General features: G+C 31.1%; 1 long non-coding RNA gene across 1 annotated transcript; it reads left to right on the top strand.

Annotated features, from left to right (window-relative positions):
- The first annotated feature begins 8,570 nt into the window (after positions 1 to 8,570).
- Positions 8,571 to 9,628, top strand: LOC135139501 (uncharacterized). Its single transcript, XR_010282162.1, has 2 exons — positions 8,571 to 9,026; positions 9,414 to 9,628. It is a non-coding gene; the product is annotated as an uncharacterized LOC135139501 (long non-coding RNA).
- The last annotated feature ends 4,433 nt before the right edge of the window (positions 9,629 to 14,061 follow it).

Here is a 14,061-nt window from a genome sequence, read left to right as displayed (position 1 = left end):
AATGATAGATTCTCATTGCAATTAAATAATTTTAGTAACATTCATAACTTACAGCAGTACAATAATGTGTTCAATAGTTATAATCATATTTTAGATTTAGTTTTTTCCACTTTCATTTGTGGAGTCAGCAAAGGTCACCTATTTCTCTAGTGGAAGAGGATAAACACCACCCAATTTTACTCTTGGAATTTTCCTTATTTGGACATGAACGCAATTTTGATATCAATAACAATACTGATCAATGGAATTTTAAAAAAGCAAATTTTCCTTTAACGTATGATATGCTCTTAAACACCGATATGTGAATTTTGCGTGGGTGACACACACATAATTTCAATCCGTTTTAGTAGGGCTTTTCAGGGAATTATCTTAGCTAGGACAGATTTATTTAGCAAATGTTATGCAGAAAGTTTTAGATGGCAATTTTCGAGTTATTTTGCGTTGGATAATTTCACCACGTGTAAACAAAGTAAATTCAAACGTAATTTGAACAAGCGACTCTTTAACAAAAAAATAATTAAAAAAATTCGTAGTCTGAGGGACGGGGGGTTTGTCTTTTGTGTTAGATGCGTCACCTGTTCGTCATAAATCTCATTTTTCGCATTTTTAGTTCAGTAAACTTTGTCGCAGGGTTTTTATGGAACATCGATTAATTAGGCACATTAATTTGACTAACATTATAATATCTAAGGTATTTGGATGGCTTTTCCTCGATTTATTATTCGTTTGTTGGAAATTCTAATTCTGGAAAATTTCATGTAGTTCCAAATATTCAATCATTAAAAAAAGAGAAGAAAAAGAGGTAGGGTGCAAAATACCGGGAGTTTCAAACGGGTGTTTTGTAAATTTTTGTATTAGTCATCGGGGATTTGTCTTTGACCGAAAGCTTTGTCGTTGAATTTGAAGCCATGTTTTTGTGTACTCCGTTCTTCTCTAAGGATGTGAAAGAAACACCGGGGCTAATGAACGCTTATTGAAAGAAACGCACAGTTGTGGTGACCGGATTTGAATCAAATTTTCGCGCTGAAATTTATTAACAGCGGCACGAAATCACATTTGAACATTTTGAATTTGAAGAAAAAATTCCATCAAAAAAATTGTTAAACATAGGCAACCGACTCTTCATAATTGATGTTTAGCGTAGATGAATTTATGTAATTACTTCCCTATTTCTTTTCTTTATAAATGTGACGTGATCCAAACACGTAAAATTTTCTGTTATTGACACAGAAATTGGAAGCCTTGCTTTCAGTTAGGTATTTCTAATATATCGAAATGACATTTTTTCTACAATCGTGGGTATAATGCACAGGTTTTATTGGAAACTTAAATAAAATTCTACAACAACCAAAATGTATCATCATGCTGTCTTATGTTAGTTAGTCGTGACTATCATGACAACCAAACAACGTTTCCAAAAAAACCAATTTGCAAAATAAAATAAAACGCCATAAATAAGTAGTGAGTGAGTCTTTTGAACCGTGCTGACCCCAAAAAGAGCGATTCGAGCGAAAATGAAATTACCGAGAGGGCCAATGCGGAAATATTTAATTTATTGCCCGAGAAATCCCACAAAACAATACGATCTGACATACAACCGGTTCATTCTTTGGAGTGCAGACAAAAATGTTGTGCAGTTAACAGAAACCGTGCTTCTGGCTTATTTTTCCAATCGGTCAACGAAGGTAAAGTCTTCTACCCTCTAGTCCGAATATTCCATGATACGTGCTTCCTTTTCAGTGAAAGAAAATATGGATATACATCAAATTTGACGTTGATTAGGTTGACATTAAAGTGCAATAAAAATTTTCTTGCACTAGTGCAAGAAAGTGCCACTTTTTGCACTCTAAACCATTGACATATGAGTCATTTTTTACACGACTGTAGAAAAAAGTATTTGTGTTTATATTCCGTTATCTGCACACTGGATATGACGGTAGCATAAATCACCTTTATATTATAATATACGTCACTTGCTTTGAGCTTTTTTTTTTATAATAAACGCTGTTTGCTTGTTTAAATAAAAACACAAATAACACATTTTTACCATAACTAAATAATATAGAATTCACTTTATCATTTGCATGCCTATTTGCTACTTAAAATATCGAATAAAATGTTATCAACATTGTTGAAGGTAAACTAACATTCATGTGGCGTTATTGCCATTTTAAAAGAGATTATTTAAACAAATAATTTCATTTTAACTTACCTATATTTGTCGTTCACATCGTACAAATCTTAGCTAAAATCATAATTTGATTTAAATTTTTAATCATGAACTCCATAGTTTTTTCAATCCTTTTTACTTTTCTGTGGATTTGGAACATTAGAACAGAGGAACTACTTGTATGTCCTCCACATCCATGCCAAAATGTCACTTGTAAGCCGCCTCCCAAATGTGATTGCCCCAATTACGAGATAGGACCTGGAGGTTTTTGTGGATGTTGTAAACAGTGCATTCATATTTTGCGTAACTTATCCACTTCTTAATGTTTAATATATTTTTTAACGGAAAAGCATTTATTTTCTAAAAAATATGACGTTTTATTGGCTAAAGGAAGTTTAAACAAATAAACACACACACACTGGGTAGTATATAAAAAACAAAGATACTCCATTATTTTTTGCAATAATAAAGCTACAAAAAATATAATATAAACTACTTTAATTTTTAATATTACTAGATAAATTATTTCCTTCACTTATATTTCGTTTCTTAACTACTTTTGGCTAGTTCTAAACCTATTTATTATGTTTATACATATATCGAGTGTCTCAGATATTATTTTGTTAGTCGTTTCTGTTCGTGGCTGTGTTCTATAAACCTACCATTCAATATCGTGTTTCCGCTTTTATCTTTTTGTCGTCTTCTCAATAATATGACAGATTTTTCTGTTGAATAACATTTGAAACACCCGGTGTACTGCTTGCTTTTTATTTATGTATCACAACATATGTTTTTAGAACAAAACGAAAGCTGCTGGATGACACAAATAAGGGGTGCAAGGCCACCATCCGAAAAATGTGCTACAGGACTGATATGTAAGGATGGAATATGTCAAAAGTTCTCGTAATTTTTGCTGAAATTCCACATATAAAACACGTTTATTTACAGACATTGCTGTATTTTATTCTATTAATATAAAAACTATCTCATTAAAACTTTTCATTTTTTCCGAGTCATTTATTTGACTATAAATTAATAAAATCTAGTCTTAACAAAAACGGATGTAATAATCTAAAAAATTTAATATATTATGTCTAGATCCGTTGTTATGAGCAGGCATAACTCTAGCATGTTTCAATTCAGTTTTGAGACGATATCATCAAGTTGTTGGTGGAGATGATCGTACAAATTTTAGTTAGCGCTTTACTACACGATATTCCTAAAATACAACTAAAATTTCACAACAATCAGTCCAGTAGTTAGGCAGATTTTACACCAAAGAGACGGACGGACGAACAGATATATAGGAAAACAGACGGAAACGGGAGACCTATTTTTTCGTACTCTAGGGTCATGACACATCAAGAAAATATGCAAATAGCTAGTCGCCCAATGGACTCGATTACAAAACTTCCTTAACTTACGTTCGGGAAGTAACACCAAAACACATTTTTTTTCAATCAGCCAAATTTAATCGATTCGACACCTCGCCCCGATCCCCCGTCAATGACTATAATTAATGTAAAACGTAAGTGTAATAACAACACTGATATACATTTTGTGGAATTGCTCAGCTTTTTATTGCATCCATATTGCATTGTTAAAACTAGATTTTATTAATTTATAAATCAAATAAACGACTCGGAAAATAATGAAAAGTTTTAAGGAGATATTACGGAGTACGTGAGACGCGGGAGTATGTGAGCTTTGCGCAGAGAACATAGAGAAGCGTCATAGTTTAAATGTTTAAATTAAATGACGGTTGAGGACTCCTCGACTTATGTTGGCAACAGTGTTTGTTTCTAACTAGGAATAAAATTAACTACAATAAAAAAATGTCATAATATTTTTAACGACGCGTTTTACTTTCGACAAATTGACACTAGATTTACCAGAATATTAGAAGCTGCAGTTCGCCGTCTGAGAACTTGTTTGATCTACAGACCAGAGCGCATTCAGGCCAATGTCGACTCTAAGCGTTCGGAAACGATTTGATTTATAAGCCATTGATCCGTGATCTGATACACATCCTAACCGGTTTCGACCATAATTTCTTGCTGTTTCAACTTTCGAATTCTCAGTTTTTCGAAAGTTTAGTTTGGGGACTTTTCAATTTACTCCTATTTATTAATTAATTTTTGGATTTTACAATTTCTGAATTTTTCAATTTCTCGGTTTTCAGTTTTTCTCTTCAATTTTACGATTTTTCAATTGACTGATTTTTCAGGTTTTTTGGTTTTTCAATTTTTTTTACTTTTTCATGTTTCAATTTTTCAACTTCACTTTTCTGATTTTTTGGACATTTCGGTTTTGGGATATTTCAGTTTACTTATTATTCAATTTTTCGATCTTACGGTTTTGCAGGTTTTTGATTTTTCAATTTTTCGATTTTTTTAAGGTATCAATATTTCGACTTCACTTTTTTGATTTTTCGATTTCTCAATTTTTCATTTCGGCTCTTCTATATTTCAATTGTTCAAATGTTTCGATTTTTCGACTTCCCGGTTCTAGATTTTCTGTTTTTCAATTGTCGTTTTTTCAATTTTTCGATTTTTAAATTTCAGATTTTTCAGTTTTCTGATATATGTATACATGTCCACCATAGACTAACGTCTGTTGGAATGAATAAACGTATTATTATTATTATTATTATTATTATTTTCATTTTTCAATATTTAAAATTTTAGATTTTTCGATTTCTCGATTTTTTATTTCAGTTCTTCGATATTTCCGTTTTTCATGTTTTCGAATTTTTCAAATGTTTTGATTTTTTAATCTATCGATTTTTCGACTTCCCGGTTTTAGTCGTCGTTTTTCAAATTTTCGATTTTTCAACTTTTCAAATTTGGCATTTATAAACTGTCAATTTTTCGATTTCACAATTAATCGATGTTTTGATTTTCCCATTTCTTGACTTTCGAGGGTTTAGATATTCCTGTGCCTCAATTCTTTAATTTTTCGATTTTTCATTTTTAGTTTTTTTAGGTTTCGATTTTTCGACTTCACTTTTTAGATTTTTCGATTGTTCAATTTTTCGACTTTTTAGGTTCTCAGTTTTTGGATATTTCAGTTTTCGGGTTTTTCAGGTGATTAGATTCTCAGTTTTTCTTTCATTTTTCAGTTTTTCGATATCTCAGTTTTGGGATTTTTCAATATTTCGATTCTTCGACTTTTCGATTTTTGACTCCTAGATTTTTCGATGTGTCGATTATTTTACTTTTTCGATTTTTAAATTTTAGATTTTTTAATTTTTAAAATTTTAGATTTTTCGATTTCTCGATTTTTCAGTTCAGTTCTTCGGTATTTGAATTTTTCAAGTTTTCAAATTTTTCAAATGTTTCGATTTCTTAATCTTTTGATTTTTCTACTTTCCGGTTTTAGATTTTCTGTTTTTCAATTGTCATTTTGTCAAATTTTCGGTTTTTTAATTTTTCAAATTTGACTTTCATAAATTCTCAATTTTTCGATTTTTCAATTAATCGATGTTTTGACTTTCGAGTGTTTCGATTTTCCTGTTCTTCAATTCATTAATTTTTGGATTTTTCAGGTATTTGATTTTTCAATTTTTCGATTTTTTATAGTTTCTATTTTTCCAAATTACTTTTTTGATTTTTCGATTTTTCAGTTTTTAGATATTTCAGTTTTAGGATTTTTCAATATTTCAATTCTTCGGCTCTTCTGTTTTTGACTTCTGGATTTTTCGATGTGTCTACCTTTTTACTTTTTCGATTTTTTAATTTTTGGATTTTTAAATTTTAGATTTTTCCATCTTTTGATATTTTAATTTTTCAATATTTCTTAATCTTTCGATTTTTCGATTTCCTGGTTTTAGATGTTCTGTTTTTCAATTTTTCGATTTGTTCGTTTTTCATTCCCGATTTATCCAGATTTGATTGTTCAGGTTTTCTATTTATCAGTTTTTCAATTTTTTATTTTGGCCTATTTCGGTTTCTCAGTTTTTCCGGTTTTCCATTTTTTCGTTGTTTGATTTTTCCGCTTTTCCAATTTTTCAACTTTTAACTTTTTGTTTGTCGATTTCTCTATTTTTCGATTTTTCGTCTTCATCACTTTTCGATTTCTCGTTCTTTTGATTTTTCAAACTCCCAATTTTTCAATTTTTCGAATTTGTAAGTTTTTTGATTTCTCGATTTATCGAGATTTGGATTTTTCGATATTTTGGTTGTTAGTTTCTCAATTTATAAATTGTTCAATTTTTAACTTTCCGCTTTTCCAATTTTTCAACTTTTAACTTTTTGTTTGTCGATTTTTCGACTTCACCACTTTTCGATTTCTCGTTCTGTGGATCTTCCAATCTCTCAATTTTTCAATTTTTCGAGTTTTTTGATTTCTCGATTTATGGAGATTTGGATTTTTCGATATTTTGATTGTCAATTTCTCAATTTATAAATTGTTCAATTTTTAATTTTCGATTTTTCGATTTTGACCTATTTCGGTTTCTCAATTGTTCGACTTTTCGACTCCACGACTTCTTGATCTTTTGACTTTTCGATTTCTCAGTTTTTCGCTTTTCCAGATTTTCGATGTTTCGATTTTTCAGTTATTCGGTTTTTAAATTTTAGATTTTTAAATTTTACATTTTTTCGATTTTCAGTTCTTTGATATTTCGATTTTTCAATGTTTCGGTTTTACGATTTTTTAAGGTTTCGATTTTTCGATTATTAGATTTCTCGATTTTTCGAATTTTCCATTATTTTAATTGTTCATTTTTTTCTCACTGTTAATAGCATACAGTGTATCGAAAACAACCACAAAAATTGTCACTAAAAACATTTAAAAATTCATATAAAATAGAACACAGTGTTTCCAAAACATTTTCCAACAATATTCTTAGTTTAAGACGTTTTGCTAGTATAAAACACAAATAAAGAATTCATTGTTAGTTAAACAAAATATCTAAAATCATCTAAATATGTAGCAAAAATATTCACTTAGTCGTTATAAAAACCGACCAAACAACTATTTCCCGCAGAAATTATAGTCCAAACCAACCAAATCGCTTCTGAACGCTTAGAGTCGACATTGGCCTGAGCGCGCTCTGGTCTGTAGATCAAACAAGTTCTCAGGCGACGAGTTGTAGTGAAACAAGTTTTTTTATTGGCATCGAGTATTTAAATTTGGCGCTTGTCTTTGGCGGTTGAGGACTCCAATGTCAATAAGGGTGGTTTTGCAAATCCTGTATATCGCATCTATATTAATCTATGCTTTGCGTGTATGACACACACGCTGTCCAACTTTCCAAATCGCGATGCTCCCGGATGACGCCGTGTCCGCTAATTTTCGTACTAATTTTTCAACATAATAATTTCAATCCGTTTTAGTAGGGCTTTTCAGGGAATTACCTTAGCTACGGCAATTTTATTTAGCACACGGTATGCGGTAAGTTTTTGATGGTAATTTTCGAGTTATTATTTTGCGGCGAGGGTTTGCCTTTTGTGTTAGCTGCGTCACCTGTTCGTCATACATCTCATTTTTCGCATTTTTAGTTCAATAAACTTTGTCGCAGGGCTTTTAAAGGACATCGATTAATTAGGCACATTAATTTGACTAACATTATAATATCTAAGGTATTTGGATGGCTTTTCCTCGATTTATTATTCGTTTATTGGAAATTCTAATTCTGGAAAATTTCATGTAGGTTTCGAAATATTCAATCGTTAAAAGAGAAAAGAGAGAAGTGAAAGTGGTAAGGTGCAAAATGCGGAAATACGGGGTGTTGACCGGGAAGTTTCAAGGGCGTCTTTTGTAAATTTTTGTATTAGAGGTGAAAGAAATGCCAGGGCTAATGAACGTTTATTGAAAGAAATGCACAATTCAAAGCGAATGTGCACCCATGATTGCTTATGTTTTATTTATTTTGCGTATTTTATGTGTTGTTTTGCATATTTCGTATGTGTTTTTATTTATGTGTATTGTGGTAACCGGATTTGAACCAAATTTTCGCGCTGAAATTAATTAACAGCGGCACGAAATCACATTTGAACAATTTGAATTTGAAAAAAAAATTCAATCAAAAAAATCGTTAAACGTAGGCAACCGACTTCATAATTTATGTTTAGCATAGATGCATTTATATAATTACTCCCCTATTCCTTTTCTTTATAAATGTGACGTGATCCAAACACTTACGTGTTTGGATCACGTAAGTGTAATAACAGAACGTTTTACAACGTTCTGTTATTGACTCAGAAATTGGAAGTCCTTGGTTTCAGTTAGGTACTTCTTATATATCGAAATGAATACGTTATTTTTCTAGTTAAAAAAAAGTATTTGTGTTTATATTCCGTTATCTGCACACTGGATATGACGGTAGCATAAATCAAGTTTATATTATAACATACGTCACTTACTTTGAGCTTTTTTATAATAAACACTGTTTGCTTGTTTAAATAACAACATAAATAACACATGTTTACCATAACTAGCATAGAATTCACTTTATCATTTGCATACCTATCTGCTACTTAAAATATCGAATAAAATGTTATCAACATTGTGGAAGGTAAACTAACATTCATGTGACGTTATTGTCATTTTAAAACAGATTATTTAAACAAATAATTTCAATGTAACTTACACACACTTGTCGGTCACATCGTACAAAACTTATATAAAATCATAATTTGATTTAAATTTGTAATTATGAACTGCATTGTTTTCTCAATCCTTTTTACTTTTCTGTGGGTTTGGAACATCAGCACAGAGGCGCTAATTGTGTGTCCTCCACATCCATGCCAAAATGTCACTTGTAAGCCGCCTCCCAAATGTGATGGCCCCAATTACGAGATAGGACCTGGAGGTTTTTGTGGATGTTGTAAACAGTGCATTCATATTTTGCGTAAGTTATCCGCTTTTTAAGACACACACACTGGGTCGTATATAATTAACAAAGATATTATTTTTTGCAACAATAAAATTACAAAAAATGTAATATAATAATATAATAAATCATTTTAATTTTTTATATTACTAGATAAATTATTTTCTTCACTTATATTTCGTATGTTAACTATTTTTGGCTAGCTCTAAACCTATTCATTATGTTTACACATGTATCGAGTGTCTCAGATATTATTTTGTAAGGGAAAAGATCGTTTCTGTTGGTGGCTGTATTTATCTTTTTGTCGTGTTCTCAACAATATGACAGATTTGCCTGTTGAATAACATCTGAAACACCCGGTGTACTGCTTGATTTTTATTTATGTATCACAACGTATGCTTTTAGAACAAAACGAAAGCTGCTGGATGACACAAATAAGGGGTCCAAGTCCACCATCCGAAAAATGTGCTACAGGACTGACATGTAAGGATGGAATATGTCAAAAGTAATTTTTGCCGAAATTCCAATATACATATAAAACACGTTTATTTACAAACATTGCTGTATTTTATTCTATTAATATAAAACTAATTAATTATTAATAAATTTAATTTTTCCGAGTCGTTTATTTGATTATAAATTATTAAAACTTAGTTTTAACAAAAATGGATGCAGTAAGAAGCTGAACTACTCCACAAAATGTATGGCAGTGTTGTACTAACACTTATGGAAATACAGTCGAACTTCAATAAGGCGAACAAAACTGGTTTGTGATAGCGATAATGTATCTGAAAATTACGTGTAATTATTATTAGTTGATAATTCGAATATCCATAAACAGAATTTCGCGATAATTCGAACTAAAAAGACAACGCACACATTCGATGACTAATAATAATAAGATTATAGTTGTGCCAATAAATATTAAATAAAGTACATCTGATACTTCAAGTCACTCTAGATATGACTACATCCATGCTTGAGGCCAAATTTTCCAACAATGGCAATGTAAACAAACACAATTAACATATTACGCACAAGAAAATTCACACTTTTAAAATTCTAGGGTGAATCAAGGAATAAATTAATAATGTATTTTGGGTTGTCGCTGACCACAAATCACATTCTTCATTTATGCCGAATCACCCTGTATACAGGCTTGGAAGTGGTAAGATCATTTAAGATGAAAATTAAGGCTTGCTAGGTTCTGGATAATTTACCTTCAACATGGATCTAATTATTCTCTTTTGGGTTCCAAAGGTATGATTCATGTACCTTAACTATAGACTCCCCAGAATACAAGACGATACAGTAAAATAGATTCTATACAGGAGTAATAATTGATTATTAAAACAATAATGCTTACATAGTTTCGTAAATTATTTATTACAAAACAGGGTTTATGGAAACTACTACATACCTACTGTATAAATATGGCTGTCAAAAGTTATGTAATTATCAATTTCATCGCCGAGGAATTTAAATATTTCAGTTGTAGACACGAACTTTGAGTTCATTTTAATACAGACATTTTCGTTCTACGTATACACTTCTAAATTGCAAGAGATTTTCCTTACTGAGTTAGTTGCGGACCACCCTGTGGTGACCGAATTTGAATCAAATTTTCGTGCTGAATTTAATTAACGATCACATTTGAATAATTTGAATTTGAAAAAAAAATTCAAACAAAAAAAAATCATTAAACTTGGACAACCATGTGCACGTTAGCGCTTGGGGGTAGTTGGTAGTTCTACTTGTTAGTTAGAGGGCGGTAGTGGTAGTCAAGATAGCGGCATGGCGAGAGCGTCAAGTTTCAGGGTGTGTCGAAGTGCTGTGGTGAACGGAGTTTTGGCAATTTTTGAGTTTTAGTTTCTGGAGAAGCCCTGAAACCACCGTAAGTACCGTCGTGGGTTTTCTACCTGTTGGCGTACCGGTTTTTGAATCGCCGCCCCCGAGCGAAAAACCTTTTTTTTTGTGGCCACCGAAACAAGTCAAAACCGTCGTGCACGCGTTATGTACCGCCACCGCTCTCCCCTCTCGGGTCGCCGTACCGTCTTCGCGCGATTCCAGGTTTAAGGTCGCCGCCCCCACGTCTAGGAGAAACTCGTCTTGAAGGAAGTCGCCGCCCAAGAGGAACGACCGTGCTGGACGTTTAATTCTTTTGTTTATTTAATTTGGTGTAGTTAATTAAGACTTAGCCTTAAGATTATTATTTTAGCCGTGTAGTTGGTGTCAGAGAATAAACCCGATTTATTGTGTAAAGTATTCCTTGCCGTTTTATTTTATTTTCTTATTTTAGTGGGCGCTCACCACCTGAAATCCGTGTCTCCGGTTTGAAAGCAACCTCGGCGCTTCCTCCCCCCGGAGCTATTTGTTGCCTTAAACGCAACTAGCAATTCTTCTTTAAATCTACCGGACGTGGGTCATAAAAATAATGATAATTTATGACAGGCGGCCCACAACATACCTTCAGCACAGAATAATCATTTCTCGTATTCTTTTGACATATTAATTTTAATATTCGAGAAAATTATTAAATTATGCAAACACAATTTAGACTGTTGAGCAAACGAGGCTTATCAAGCCCTTCTATTAGTTTATTCGCCTAATGTATTATTAATACCGTTTTCAAATTACACCAAAATTGAAAAATCGAAAACTTAATAATTGAAAAATTGAAACATTTTAAATGAAAAAAAATTGGTAAACCGAAAAATTGAAAAAACTATAAATCGAGAAATTGAACAATCTAAAAATTAAACAATTTAAAAATCGAAGAATTGGAAAACCAAAAAATCTAAAGCGAGAATTTGAAAAATCGAATAATCGAGAAATCAAAACATCAAGGAAAACAAAAAAATTAACGGAAAATCTAGAATTTAAAAATTGAAAAATTAACATACCTATCGAAAAATTGAAAAACCGAGAAATCGAAACATCAAAAAATGGAAAAATTGAAGAACCGAAACATTGCAAAATCTCAGAACTGAAATACTGAAAAACTGAAAAATGGAAAGAAAATTGAAGAATCGGAAAAGTGAAAAAATCCAAAACTGAAATCTTGAAAAACTGAAAAATGGAAAGAAAATTGAAGAATCGGAAAAGTGAAAAAATCCAAAACTGAAACATTGAAAAATCCAGAAATCGAAAAATTGAAAAATCACAATTGAAGAAAGAATTGAAAAATCAAGAAATAGAGAAATGGGGAAATCAAAAAATCAGTTAATCGAAAAATTGAAAAATCGAACAATTTAGAAACGTCAAAAATTGAAAACTGAAAAATAAAGAAATTTGAAAATCGTAAAACTGAAATATCGTAAAGTTAACAAATTGAAAAACTGAAAATTTTTGAAAAAAAAAATCGTATCAAAAACTAAAAATTCAAAAAATCGAGAAATTGAGCAATAAAAAAGTCAAAACATTGAAATTCCAGTAAGTTGATAAATAGGAAAATTTAAAAAACAGAAATTTTAAAAATCCAAGAATTGAACAACAAAAAAAATCTAAGCCTGAAAACTCAGAAAATTGAATGATCGAGAACAAAAAATCTAAAATTTAAAAATTCGACAAATTGAAAAATCATGGAACTGAAAAATCGAAAAGTCGAGATAGTGAGAAATCTAAAAACCTAAAGCTTTAAAAACTGAAAAATTAAAATATCGAAAAATTTAAAAACCGAGAAAACAATATCAAAAATTTGAAAAAATGAAGAAACAAAATATTGCAAGATTCCAAAGCTGAAATATTGAAAAACCTAAAAATGGAAGGAAGATTAAAGAATCGAAACAGTAAAAAAATCCCAAACTGAAACATTGAAAAACTGATAAATGGAAAAATGGGAAAATCAAAAAAATTGGTCTAAAGAGTTTAGACAGTACTTCCCTCGCTATCGGAAACGTGACGACTGCATGCCTATTATGTTTTTTTTTACATTAGATTTCAAAGCATTCGGTTTTGTAGTTCCTGATTAAATCAATAAAATAAATTTGAGCATTCATTAAATTTTTTGGGTCACCCTGTATATCCGAATCCAAAAAATATGAATGGAATGATAAATTACAAGAAGAGACTCATCATATTTTGTAAATTTTAAATAGGATTATTCGGCAAACTTTTGAGCTGACGTCATCAATTTTTTGCAGGGGATAAGCAAATATATTTTGACTAAAAATTTATTATGCTCTTTATAACTTATAACATTTGCAAGATTTCAAAGCTCTGGGTTCTGTAGTTCCTGATTAAATCAATAAAATAAATTTACGCATTCATTAATTTTTGGGGTCATCCTGTATATGCAAATCCAAAAAACATGAATGGAATGATAAATCACAAGATGAGACTCATCATATTTTATACAATTTAGATAGGATTTATTCAGCAAAATTTTGAGGTGACGCCATCAATGTTTTAGAGGGGATAAGTAAATATATTGTGATTAAAACGGTCCTGGTTTAATAACAAAAAAATATTGTTCGTCTATAAAACAAGCTCGTCTTAGACAAAGTATTCGTAAAAAAAATATGTCTTAAAAAAATTTACGTATGCTGGTCCCGACTGCGATTATGGTTTAAATATTTTTTAGAAAATCATGTCATGGATGTAGAAACATTTGTGACAGCCAAAGAGGTTTTTTTGAGAAAATTATCTTTGAATTTAGACCAAAATTGAAATAGACACTAGGCAACAGGCACATTTGGGCAAAAGAAAGAGAAATTAGGGTTACGGTTTCAAATTTTGGACGTATTTACAAACTTAGACCGACTACAGCAATAGCTAAAGCTGTGGAGTCTCTGTTGTACAGTACATTTAGAGGTAATAGTCATACATACTATGGACAGCAAAGTGAGGAAAAAGCTCTCAAGTGTTTTGAAATAAATAAATATATAAAAACTGAACGGTGTGGCTTGTTTATTTCAAAACAATTTCCTTACTTGGCTACTAGTCCAGACAGGATTCTAGAGGATAGGAGTGCATTAGTTGAAATTAAATGCCCTTCAAAATCGAAAGATTTGTCTCCCGAAGAAACGGTTAGAAAAAAAATAATCAAATTTTG

Source organism: Zophobas morio, unplaced genomic scaffold, assembly GCF_036711695.1.
Source record: "Zophobas morio isolate AGI-343-1 ecotype UQ-CSIRO unplaced genomic scaffold, CSIRO_AGI_Zmor_V1 ptg000031l, whole genome shotgun sequence".
Classification (NCBI taxonomy): Eukaryota; Metazoa; Arthropoda; class Insecta; order Coleoptera; family Tenebrionidae; genus Zophobas; species Zophobas morio.
The sequence above is the reverse complement of the archived record's forward strand: the minus strand, read 5'-3'. Positions and strand labels throughout refer to the sequence as shown.